We start from the raw sequence: 11,586 nt of genomic DNA, 5'->3' as shown, positions 1-11,586 counted from the left end.
GGAGCTCTGCCAGCCTCCTTCCTTCCTTGCTTGGGGCCTACTCGAGTTCAGGCTTCAGGGAGGCCTACTCGGAGGCCTCTCTGGAAGCCCCGCCCACCCGCCGATCAGCTGAGAGGCAGGGAGAGAAGAGCTCTGCAGTTTGCAGGCTGCTCCGATCCTAGGCCTCATTGCCGATCCTAGGCCGGAGCTGGAGGCAAGTGGCTGAGGGGCCCTGGGGCTGGGCAGGTGGGCAATGGGGTGGGGGTGGCAGGAACTGGCATAGCGCCCCCACCTCAGTGGCACCTAGGGCACGTGCCCTGCCTGCCCCCCTCCCGTTCCGGCTATGGAATAATTACTACACACATACTGTGAGTGTGTATGTGTGTGTGTGTGTGTGTGTGTGTGTGTGTATAAAATGACTGCCTGTCCCCCATCTCATGTTAGAGTTGCTTGAGTCCTCATACTAAAGGCAAACAACCTTGGCCTTTTATCCATCTGAGATTTGTTTTGGGGGTCACTATTTTTCATCTAGATTTCACTGTGTCTGGGAGTCACTATTTTTCATCTGGTTTGTGTTTGCCCTGATTGGAAGCTATTCGTGTAAAAGTAAATCAATCTATATAAGCCACAGGTAAAGCAGACACCAGCTACAAAAGTGGAGAACGAATGCATCCTGAAGCTACAAGGGCAGCTCTGCCAGCCTATTTCAAAAATGCATACATACACAATAGAAAAATCACAGGGTTTCCAGTGATGCTTGCTGCAGCCATGAACTATTTCCTGTAACTTAGAGGACACCATGGGAAGCAAAGATGCATGAGGACACTCTCCACCTGCTCCATGCCTGCTGAACAGCTGGGTAACACTCTCTGCCCGCCAGGGTGTCCACCACTTAGTCTGGGTGTTCGTCCTAGCAAGCAACAATTTTTTTTTTAAATTAAGATCACTCCCTTAATCCTTGCCCAATATTAATGTTACAGAGGGACATATTAATGTTACAGATACTGGCCACAATTTAGAGAAATGCCTGGTTCGCTCTCTACTTACCAAATGGGTTTTAAAAGCAGTTTCATATGCCCTAAAAAAACCCATTCATATGCCCTCAAAGAACTTCCTGGCTTCTTATGCCAGTTTCGAACCAAATCCATCCCGTCTTACAGCTTAGGAGCAGGAGCTACTGACTGCTTGCTGCTAGAGGAGACACTTGGCCTAGCGCTGTTGCCAGCAGAGGTTTGGACCCCTGGGTGCCGCCGCCACAGGTGTAAGAGCAGACCCGACATGCTGAAGTGCTTAGGGTCCTTGCCCCTTCTAACAAGTGCCTTGCGGTGGGTGCAGGCAGCACGGCTGGGATCACCAGGGCAAAGCTCAAAGTGATCCCATCCCACGCTGCTGGACTCTCCTGCGACACGGAGCCACTTGCGTGGTGGCGCTTCAGCTGGTTCCTTCTGGGGCATGCCACCACCACTGCCCTCAGAGCTGGCCTGGGAAGTCCCAGGGACAGGAAACACAGGGTTTTCCTCCTGGGCCTCCTCAGATGCAACCTGGGGGCCCCCAACCCCCACAGGGACCAGTGGGGAGGGTGGCAAGATATATCCAGCTGGACTGGCAGCAGGCTTCAGCTGCACCACCTCCACAGCTGCCATGAGAAGAACTTCTTCCCTGGAGGCCCTCCCCGCTAACTGCTGCCCAGCCACAGGCCCTGGCATAGGACCAGGCAGATATGAGAATTCCAGCCTGTGCACCAAAGCAGGGGTGGGGGTGAATCGGGGAATAGGCCCCTGTCACTCCCCACCACTATGACCAGCAGCAACAACCCTCCCTCTGCCTCCCTCTACCTGGCACTCTTCCACCCCTCCCAGCCCTCTCTTTTGGGACTTCTTTTTAAAACCTTCTCTAAAAAAATTTTTTCTGAAAGAATTGGGCAAGGGGCAGAAGTGGGCTCAGTGTCTCAAGGCAGGGGACACTCAGTTGGGAGAAGAGCCAGGAACAGGGGCTGAGCTGACTTCAGCGGAGTGTGCCCACCCCCTTGTCGGGAATTCTCTCTGGTAAGAGAAACCCTTTTTCATTATAGCAGAGTGCACAGAGGCACAACACAACGGAATTTAGTTAGGCATGCGTGTATGCTAAGAGTAAAGTAACTTGGAGCCAGTTCATAGTTTCAAATCAATATAAGTGGTATTTATTAGAGAACTCCATTCTAGATAGGAAAGTGAGGAGATGGGATCTCTAATCTATTGCAAGGTAGAAGGAAGGGAAGGGAAGAGAGAGAGAGAGAGGAAGGAAGGAAGTGGCTGGAAGGAAGGAAGTGTCCATGAGAGTAGCAATCTACATTCCAAAGGGATAGTGTCAGAGCAGTAGAGAAGGGATGACCAGTGTCTTGACCCTCTAACCCTCTGACTCACTAGTCTGTCCTCCTATGTCATTGAGACAAGAGAGAGCGCAAAGTCCTTCACTTCCAACACCCCCCACACCCATTGCCAATGGGTTGTGGTGCTGCTGACGCACTGCACAGAACATGGGCTTGGACTGGAAGCAAGCTGAAAATGGGCAAAATGGGCACAGTGTGGAGGAGGCCGGAGGCTGGGAAAGCTCCAAGCTTTCTTTGTTTAAAGGCTTGAGTTGGGGGTGGGGGGTAAATGAGCACAGTGAGGAGGCTAGAGTGTGTGCCCACTCAGAGCCTGTAGGCTGCTGGGCCAAGAATAAACACAAATATAGGCTGCTGGTGGACTTGTGTGGGTGGCTCAAGGCTTAGAGAATCTTAATACTAATATGTTATGGGCAAAGAGGGCTGGAGGACAGGCTTCTGTTTTTTAAAAATGCAAAATAAAATCTTTGGAAGGGGAAAAAAGAATTGTTTTTTAAAACCACGAGGCTATGCTGAGCTTCTAACCACCTACTAGTACTAGCTAACAGGCATCCCTCCCACAGAAAGAACCCCCTTTTAAACTAAACAACACACAATTTTTAAAATTTAATCGCAACCCAAACCTCCCTCCAAGCAGAAAACCCCCCAAGAACACACAATTCCAGAGATGTATGTCTGTTTGTGTGTGTGTGCTTGGTTTTAAAAAGGGTACTCACTCAAGTCTAGGACTTCACCCATGTTGCATCCAGTTGTCCTCTCTGCTGAGTCTACTCTCTTCTTCTTCAATCTTCTTCTCCTTCGTCAGTCTTCAGATTTGGAAGGGGTGGGGCTGAAGCCAAAGCCTGGAAATTGGGGGGGGGGAAGGGGTGGCTGGCCAGGTGGCCAGTGGCCACAGGGGCTCTGGGGCGGGTGGCTGGCACAGAAAGCAGGCACAGGCAGGCAGTGATTCTCTCAGAAGTAGGAAGGGGGTTAAAAAAGAATTCTCTCTTCTTCTCTATTCCTGAATTAGCAGCAGGGGGGAAAAAGCAATGCAGCAGAGAATCCACTCCAGGCTGGCACACAGCAGGGGCAGGCAGGCAGGGTGGCAAGGCAGGCTGGGCTCAGGCTGGCAAGGGAAGGCAAGACAATAGTCAAGGGAAAGCAAAGCTCTCTCTCTCTTTCTCCTCCCGCAAGGCAGAAAGGTAGAATGGTGGCTGATGCCTCTTTAAATCCATTCAAATACCCCTCCTTGAACTCCCTGCACCCTTGCCCCTTCTTCGACCCTTCCCCTGGCCAATGCAGGGTCAGTCAGCAGCGGCAGGAGCCAAAAGAGCCAGTCTGGAACCAGGAGGGAATTGTCAGCAAATCAGTCCATGCTTTTGTTCACCAATCAGAAGTTTGGAAGGGTGAGAAATTCAAAATGACGTAAACGCACAAAATGGAGACTGCACGGAGATCTCCACAAAATGAAGGTCCAAAACAACAAAACATTCAGCTCCGAAATTTGGGAGATTTGTTTTGGACCCGAATCTAGCCGGGCTAGCAGAGGGGTGATTTGTTTTCTATACAAATTGCCTGAAACAGGTAGATTCTGGTACAAATCATTCTATACCTGAATCGTATCAGACATCCCTATTGGCTATCTATATTAACCTTGTAAGAAATAAATTGGGAACAAATGAAAAATCTGCCACTTGTCATATTTTTAGAAACCAAACGTTTAGCTTTTAGTGTTCATAGCTTGCAAGATTCCCCCTTTTTAGCCTACATTCCAGTAGGCTTATGTGCTCACCCAGCTCTCTCTCTCGCTCTCTCTCTCTCTCTCTCTCTGTTTTTCCGGACCAATAGGAAAGAAATTGGGTACAGTTGTAGGGACACATAGGGACACCTGGCCAGCGTAGTTTGTGATATCATCCATCCCAATTCAAGATGGCAGATGCGTAAATGTTTGAGGTGCAAGTGGCTAACTTGTGAACTGCCCCATGTGGTATAAAGATATGATAAATCAATACAATATTTTTTAATTTGGATTTTAAACTTGTGGTTCGCAATGCTTTGGGGAAAGTGCCTGCTTTCTAAGCAAGCCTCACTGGGGTTTTTTCCAACTCTTTGTTCTCTTTCTGGCATCACCCTCTATGACATCACCTAACTGTCCTCTTAACTGTCAACTGCTCAGAAGTTTCCTGGGAGTCCATTTCTGCTCTTTCTGAAGCAGTTTCGAGCCTTGAATGGGAGAGTGGATCTGGGAGAGTGGCTGCTTCCTCTCTTCTCTGCTTTCCTCTGCCAGGGTTAGAAGAAGGTTTATTTTCCAGATGCAGTGAAAGGCTTCAAGGGCCCCAACGGGCAACTCCTGGGCACCTTCAGCATCCTGCCAGGGGATTCGTGGTCATCATGATGGAAAGGCCTTCTCTTCTGAGTGTGGCCCACTTCATCAAGTGGTGAGTTTCAAGGGAGTCCTGCCCTCCCTCTGTTCCCTTTGGAGGAGACTAAGGGGGTTTCTATAAAAAAGCCGCTTTATCTGCTAATAGCTGGACCTCTGTTAACTGGGCCAAGAGATGCCTTTTAACATGGAGACTCTTCTTCTGGGCACCTGGAGAGCAATTGTCCCTATTCAGTCCCACACAGTGGCCCTTCCAGGGTCTCCCTTGTGTCAGAATCAGCACTGCTGAATGGGCAAAGAGGTACCTTTGTGGGTAGTTCTCATATTTCGTGGTCGGGGGCGGGAGCAACTGTCCCTATTCAGCACCTTGGCTGTTGATGGTGTCGTGTGTGTGTGTGTGTGTGTGTGTGTGTGTGTGTGTGCATGCTTGTGAGTCCTTTAAAGGTAAAGTGTGCCGTCTTTGCTAGAATACCAGAGGGATTGACCATTGCCATCTCCTGTGCAGTATGAGAGGATGCCTTTCAACATCTTCCTATATCGCTGCTGCCCGATCTAGGTGTTCTCCATAGTCTGGGAAACATACCAGCGGGGATTTCAACTGGCCACCTCTGGCTTGTCCTTTGGGGACAAGGAAATCTCTTCAGGCATCCTTGCGGCACACAAGGACTTCACCCCTGCCCACTGAGCAAAGCACAACTTTGTAAGGTGGTGACTATCTTCTATTTAGCAGGATGGGAGCAACTGTCCCCTAATCAACCCAGCCTAGCATCCTTCTGGGGCTACTGCTGGTCTCTCTGCTGTGCTGCTGCACAGTCTGTGTCCCAATTCCCTTTGGGGTAGGGAACTCTCTTCTCATTCCTTTGGCAATGTAAATCACATTGAGAATCCTTTTTGGTTGAAAATAGCAAATTTTCATATTTGTAGATCGTGTGTGTAACTGGAAAGAGTTACAAAGTCACACAGACCCTCTTCCATGCTCGTGTGCCAGGCTGCACATTGCCCAGACCTGGGTACTGTGGCTTAACTGCTTACACAACTGGATGTATCTGTTTTTCCCTTATATCCATAGAAGAAGAGGCACCAGAACAGGACCATGGAAGATTTGGGGGACAAGTGGTGTTTCCTTTGACCTATCTGGTGTAAGGTCAAGATGCGTAAAGATAAATCAGGATCCAGCAAGGAAACAGCGGACTTTGAAAGAAGGTGTAGTAGTCAAGAAGAGAAGAGGTGTATCTGGGGAGGGGAGGGGAGGGGGTAGAAGAAAAAGAGAACCTCATGGGGCAACAGAAGGGAAAAGGTGTAGCTGGGCTGTGGGGTGGATGACAAGAGAAGAAAGGTCTACTGGGCAGGAACAGTCAGTGAGGGCTCGGGAGCAACCAAGCCAACACGGACACCTGCTAAGGAGGGATCCTTACAGCTTCCTCCAGAGGTGCTCTTACCCCTGGACTTTGGGGCCGAAGTCCAGGGCCTCCACAGCCCCTGGGGACCCCAAATCCCCTTTAGTCTGTCCCGGATGGAGTGGTCGCCCGGCAGAGCATGATGATGCTTAATTTGCAGGGGAGGGGAGCCCCCAAAGCTCTTTAGGTCCTGGCTCCAACGTTACCTAGGTGTCCTCAGAAAAACCACAGACAGACATTTTCTCTGAGAAGGAAGGAGAACCCTTCCTTCCTCCTGCTGCAGCCCTTTGTCTTCCCTGATTTGCCGGAAAAGGTGCCATTCAAGATATTCTGTTGTCTGATTGTTTGGGGACTACCTGACTCGGCGTCTTCTGTTTGAGTCTGCCCGAAAAGGATCTCCAGGCAGCACTTGGGCAGAGCAGACACTGGCATCTAACAGCTAGCCGGGAGGGTAGTTGGCCACCCATCCACCCAAAGACTAAAAGAGAAAGCTTGCAAAATCAATCCATCAATCCAGGAGACACCTGGGGAAAAGAGAGAGCCTGGCAGGTTGGGCAGCCACAGCCTACAAAAACAAAAACTGCCCAGGCACACAGCAGCAGATAGCAAGGCACAGTTTGGGGCCACCACAGGGGAAGGGGGGCGGAGAATCTCAGTATCCCAGCTATCAAAGACACTGAAGGCTGTTACAAGTCAGAAGGGTGGAGGAAAGACACAAATATGCAGAATTCAACCCACAGCAGCACCCAGTTAAACCCACTACCACTAGGGCTGCTGGTACCATTTTAAAAATAATAGAAAAATAAGCAGTTGGCAAGGAAAATAAAAAGACAGTGAGCCAGACACTGGCACAGTCTCTCTGCCACCACTCTCTGCTCTGCTGCAGGCTCCCTCCTTCAATATCCTCTAAAAGAGTATGGCTCTCTCTGTCGAGCAGCCCCTTAAATACGCTTTGAAACTCCCTGCTTTTGGCTTCCCCTCCCTCCACCCTCCCCCCAAACACTGGGGGCACAATGGCCCCTGAAAACACTTGATTTTGTATGATGACAAGCCAACCAAGGAACAAGGAGATCACAAGCCAATTGGAAGGCAATGCCAGAAAACCAACCAGCAAGGGAAAAACACTAAAACAGCCCTCCAAAATGGCACCCACAATCGCCGCTCAAAACAGCAAACCAGTTGGTTCTGGGTTGATCTAGAAGAAGACACCTTTTCGTAGGGTGCTGTGTGGCGAGATTGTATTGCTTGAAATGCCCCGTTTTGCAGGGAACCATTGAACGGGCAAGTCGTTCTGCACATCCCTAGTTAAAACTGAAAGCCACTAAGAAAATAAGTCATTTAAGTAGCAGGTCTGCGCATGTAGTGCTGACAGTGGTGAGAGAGAGTCCTAGAAAGAGGGAGAGTTTTCCAAGTGTCTGTAAGTACTGCAGTCCTTGTCTGCTTCATCATTTCAGATGATATGTTAAATTGTCTAAGTCGGTTCCTAACTGGTTGCTGTTTTATTTTGCTATTTGGTTTTGGTTTTATCTGAGAAACTGCTTAGATTTGTTTCATAAATAGTACCTAGATGTAATCAAAAGCTTTCTCTGTTTTGTCATTTTCCTTCACGTATGCCAGAAGGACCAGACTGGCAATATACTGCTCTCCTGCCCTGAGGAAAATCCCATTATCCACTTCCAAATGAAATTGGCACCATTGAATAGGACTAGATCAGAAATAAGAAGGGTCCATATACTAACTTTGGTATTTCAGGAGGACCTCCCCACTTCTGCCGGCGGCCCCGGGACACTCGCATAACCCCCTTCTGCAGCGGGCCCCAGGACAGTCCCGCACCCCCTTCTGCAGCCGGCCCCGGGACAGTCCCGCACCCCCCTTCTGCAGCCGGCCCCGGGACAGTCCCGCACCCCCCTTCTGCAGCCGGCCCCGGGACAGTCCCGCACCCCCCTTCTGCAGCCGGCCCCGGGACAGTCCCGCACCCCCTTCTGCAGCCGGCCCCGGGACAGTCCCGCACCCCCCTTCTGCAGCCGGCCCCGGGACTGTCCCGTACCCCCCTTCTGCAGCCGGCCCCGGGACTGTCCCGTACCCCCCTTCTGCAGCCGGCCCCGGGACTGTCCCGCACCCCCCTTCTGCAGCCGGCCCCGGGACTGTCCCGCACCCCCCTTCTGCAGCCGGCCCCGGGACTGTCCCGCACCCCCCTTCTGCAGCCGGCCCCGGGACTGTCCTGCACCCCCCTTCTGCAGCCATCCCCAGGATACTCCTCCACCCCCCTTCTGCAGCCCGAACCAGGACTGTCCTATATCCTCCTTCTGCAGCTGGCCCCGTGTCACTCCCACACACCACCTTCAGCCGGCCCCAGGACACTCCCGCACCCCTCCCTTCTACAGCCAGCCCTGGGACACTCCCACACATCCTCCTGCAGATGGCTCCCTTCTACACTCCCGCACCCCCCTTCTGCAATGGCCACAATTCAGTCCTGCCCCCCCCCCTATGATTTTCCTCAGGGTAGGGATTAAAATGCTGGCCAAGAAACGAGAACTCCTGCAGAAGTTACTACAGCCAGTAAAGGCAAGGGAAATGCAGACTCCCAGGAGGATGGGGCAGCTCTAGATGGAACATATGCAGTCGGTGACCCAGGAGTGGAAAATGCTGTTGAGATTAACGCCGTCTTACCCAAGGACCCGCCTCACGGCTGAACCAAGGTTATAGTCAGTATCAGTTACTGGCTTTGTATTTTTGTTTTTGAATTGCTCCTTTCCTTTCCCCGTAGTTCCCAATTTGGGTGCAAAGACATGGTGAACCCAATTTGGGGATGGATCCTCAGAAGTCTTGGATGTGGGTGTGTCTGGGGAGCAAAGGGGCTATGCAGAAGGGATTGGCTGCATCGAAGTTCCAATTCTGTGGAGGGCTGGAGAAGACAAGAGTTGGACCAAGCCAGGATGGGTGGGGAGCTTGGGAGGAGAGTGGGGCAGTGGAGGTGGGGCAGCCCTACTGGACTCCATGGGACACTGGTGTGCAGCCCTCCTCTAAGCCTTTAATTTCATATATCTTTAAAATGTTTCTATCTTTTATATCCAAACTGCTCTTTGTTAAGACACCCCGGGGTGGTGTGCAGCCCATCGGATCCCTAGCAGGGAGGAGTGCATTCTTGTAATTAATTTCAGTAGGTCCCAGTTATTAATTCCAAAGTGGGGCTTCCCCCCAGTTTCTGGGAAGATAAAGCACCCCATCCAGTGACAGCGCAAACACCTTTCCACTGCCGGGCACTTTCCAGATTACAGTTACAACCGCCGTAAAATGCTTCAGCCTGGCGGAATCGAATTGACAACATAATGAAAGGGTGTGGTGCAAGTCCACCAGCAGGGGGAGAAGTCTTTTCTAGTTTGCCCCAGATGCCCTAAAATGGAAAACACAGCAATCTTTTTACAACGTTGCAGGACTGTAACAAAGCCATAAAAACCAAAAGAAGGCATTGGAAATGTGAATGGCAAATTGCTGACAGTGCAGGGGCTGCAATGTCAATACGTAGGAAACAGGAAAGCACTCTTTGCAGATCTGTAGTGACATTTTGGTAAGGGTTAATCTGGAAAGCGCCCAGGCTGACCTGCGCAACTAACTCCTTGCAGCTGAGCTAGCTTGAGTGAGTCTGAGTGTTTTCTTATCGGAAGCACACAGCTGAATCTCCAAACAGAAATACTACCTGCTGGGCAAAAGAAGGGGAGGGGAAGGGAAGAAGGAATAAAGACAATCCCTAGTGCCTCCAACAGCAGCGGGGTTGATGGGAGTTGTAGCCCAACAACAGCTAAAGTTTGGCCACCCCTGCAATAATTAATATAGTCTGCTGGTGCAGAACCCAATGTGTTTATGAAGAAAACCCAACACATTTTGGGCAGCAGCTCTTTGGTAGGGGGCTGGATAAAGACATCAGCATGAAACCGAGGGAGTTGAAACTGAGGGTCATTGAGAAAATGACTATTAAGTCGTAGCAGGTGTGCCAATCTGAAGCTCACGCTTGTTATCTTTTTCTTCTTTCTCCATCCTAGCAGCAAAGAAGCCCTTCCCAGAATCCCTCTTGGCATTGTTATTGAGGGCAACCTCAGCCAGGTCAATACACCTCAACACTGTGACAAATCTCCCCTCTGGGTGGATGGAATTGTGGGCCCTAGACAAGGCAGGAAGAGGTTGAGGAGAGCAAGCCCACACCAGATTCCCACTCCCTTTATGGCTAGGTTCCCCAAAGCCTCAGGTCCATTCAAGGTGTTGGGATAAGACACCCCACCACCAAAGGTTTCTTCTGTGTGGAAGGTAGGATAGTTCTCCATACAGAGGCTTTTTGCCTTCACCTCTGAGGCAAAAATCACCCCCTTCTTATCAGGGAGGCATTGTTGCACCACAAAGCTTCACCCCAGGAGTGAAAGCCACACCTTAGTTCACAGAACCCCTTTCAAACTAGTTTCTAAAGTTGTGGCCTGAGTTTGCAACCCTTTCCGCTGCCCCATCTCTTGATTCTGAGCCTGGGTGCAAGACTACACCTTCTCCTAGCACTGCATGCAGTGTGGCGGGTGCTGGTTTTGCATCCATTCCCGGCAAGGTATAAGAAACAAGCCTGGAAAACACAGTGGACCATGCTGTGACTGCATCCTCAGTAGGGCTGTTCCTGGATCGGCATGTCTGAACCGGATGAATCGTTTTGGTGCCCCTCTAACGAGGCGCTGAAAGGATTTGAGCACATCCCTTATCCTTGGTCCATAGGGCCATCCAGGGGGATGAGGGCATGCTAATAAAAGCAACCCCCAACCTCTGCAGGAAGACCTTGGCATCTGCTCACACACACCCCCGGGCAACAGTGTGGGATTAGCTGGCTGCCTTTTGGGGCCGAGTAGGAATTTTTCCCATCCACCCAGATTGGCCTGGAGGTGGCTGGTTTTTTGCCTACTCTGCACTGTTGCACTGGAAGGGTTTTTTGATCTGGCCCATGTTAGGAGCGGTGCCTTTAAATAGAGTAGCCCCATGGTCACCAGCCGCATGATGACAGGTCAGAGGAGGGGATACGGTGCTGCACCCTAGGGGTGGCAGCTGCACTGTGGCTTGGCTACACTGCATCTTTTTATTGAAACTAAGTTAATAAAGTTATCGCCCTAGTTTTAACCCATTTCCGGTGTCTTGTCATTTATTTGGGGCTATGGGTGCCGAGGAACTTCATGACAGAACTCTTGCAAGGTGTTCACAAGTAGCCCTGAGTAGGATCGAGAGCCACAAGGACAAGCTTTGCAAAGAGGCAGGATCCACAAATCCAAGAGAAGCAGGATTGCTCATTCTGCCCTAGCAGCGCTCTGGGAGCCAGCCAAATCCTTCAAACGGGAGGCTGGTTCATACACTCACACAATCTATGCAGTGGCAAAGCTCTGCATCCAGGCTGCAAGTTGAAGATGGGTTTTAAAATAATAATAATTTTAAGGAAACTCTCTGGGTGTGGAAACCGAGCATGT

The 11,586-nt window shown here is 50.7% G+C and overlaps 1 long non-coding RNA gene across 3 annotated transcripts; it reads left to right on the top strand.

The window, feature by feature from the left end:
• The first annotated feature begins 227 nt into the window (after window positions 1-227).
• Window positions 228-11,249, top strand: LOC128326817 (uncharacterized). 3 transcript variants are annotated; one of them, XR_008308292.1, is made up of 4 exons: window positions 228-347; window positions 4,636-4,761; window positions 5,773-5,906; window positions 7,718-11,249. It is a non-coding gene; the product is annotated as an uncharacterized LOC128326817 (long non-coding RNA). The 3 variants fall into 3 exon arrangements; XR_008308291.1 differs by lacking the exon at window positions 228-347 and adding an exon at window positions 588-838; XR_008308290.1 differs by lacking the exon at window positions 228-347 and having other exon boundaries at window positions 4,493-4,761.
• The last annotated feature ends 337 nt before the right edge of the window (window positions 11,250-11,586 follow it).

This window comes from Hemicordylus capensis, chromosome 5 (assembly GCF_027244095.1).
Source record: "Hemicordylus capensis ecotype Gifberg chromosome 5, rHemCap1.1.pri, whole genome shotgun sequence".
Classification (NCBI taxonomy): Eukaryota; Metazoa; Chordata; class Lepidosauria; order Squamata; family Cordylidae; genus Hemicordylus; species Hemicordylus capensis.
Note: the sequence above shows the minus strand (reverse complement) of the source record. Positions and strands in the feature narration are given on the sequence as shown.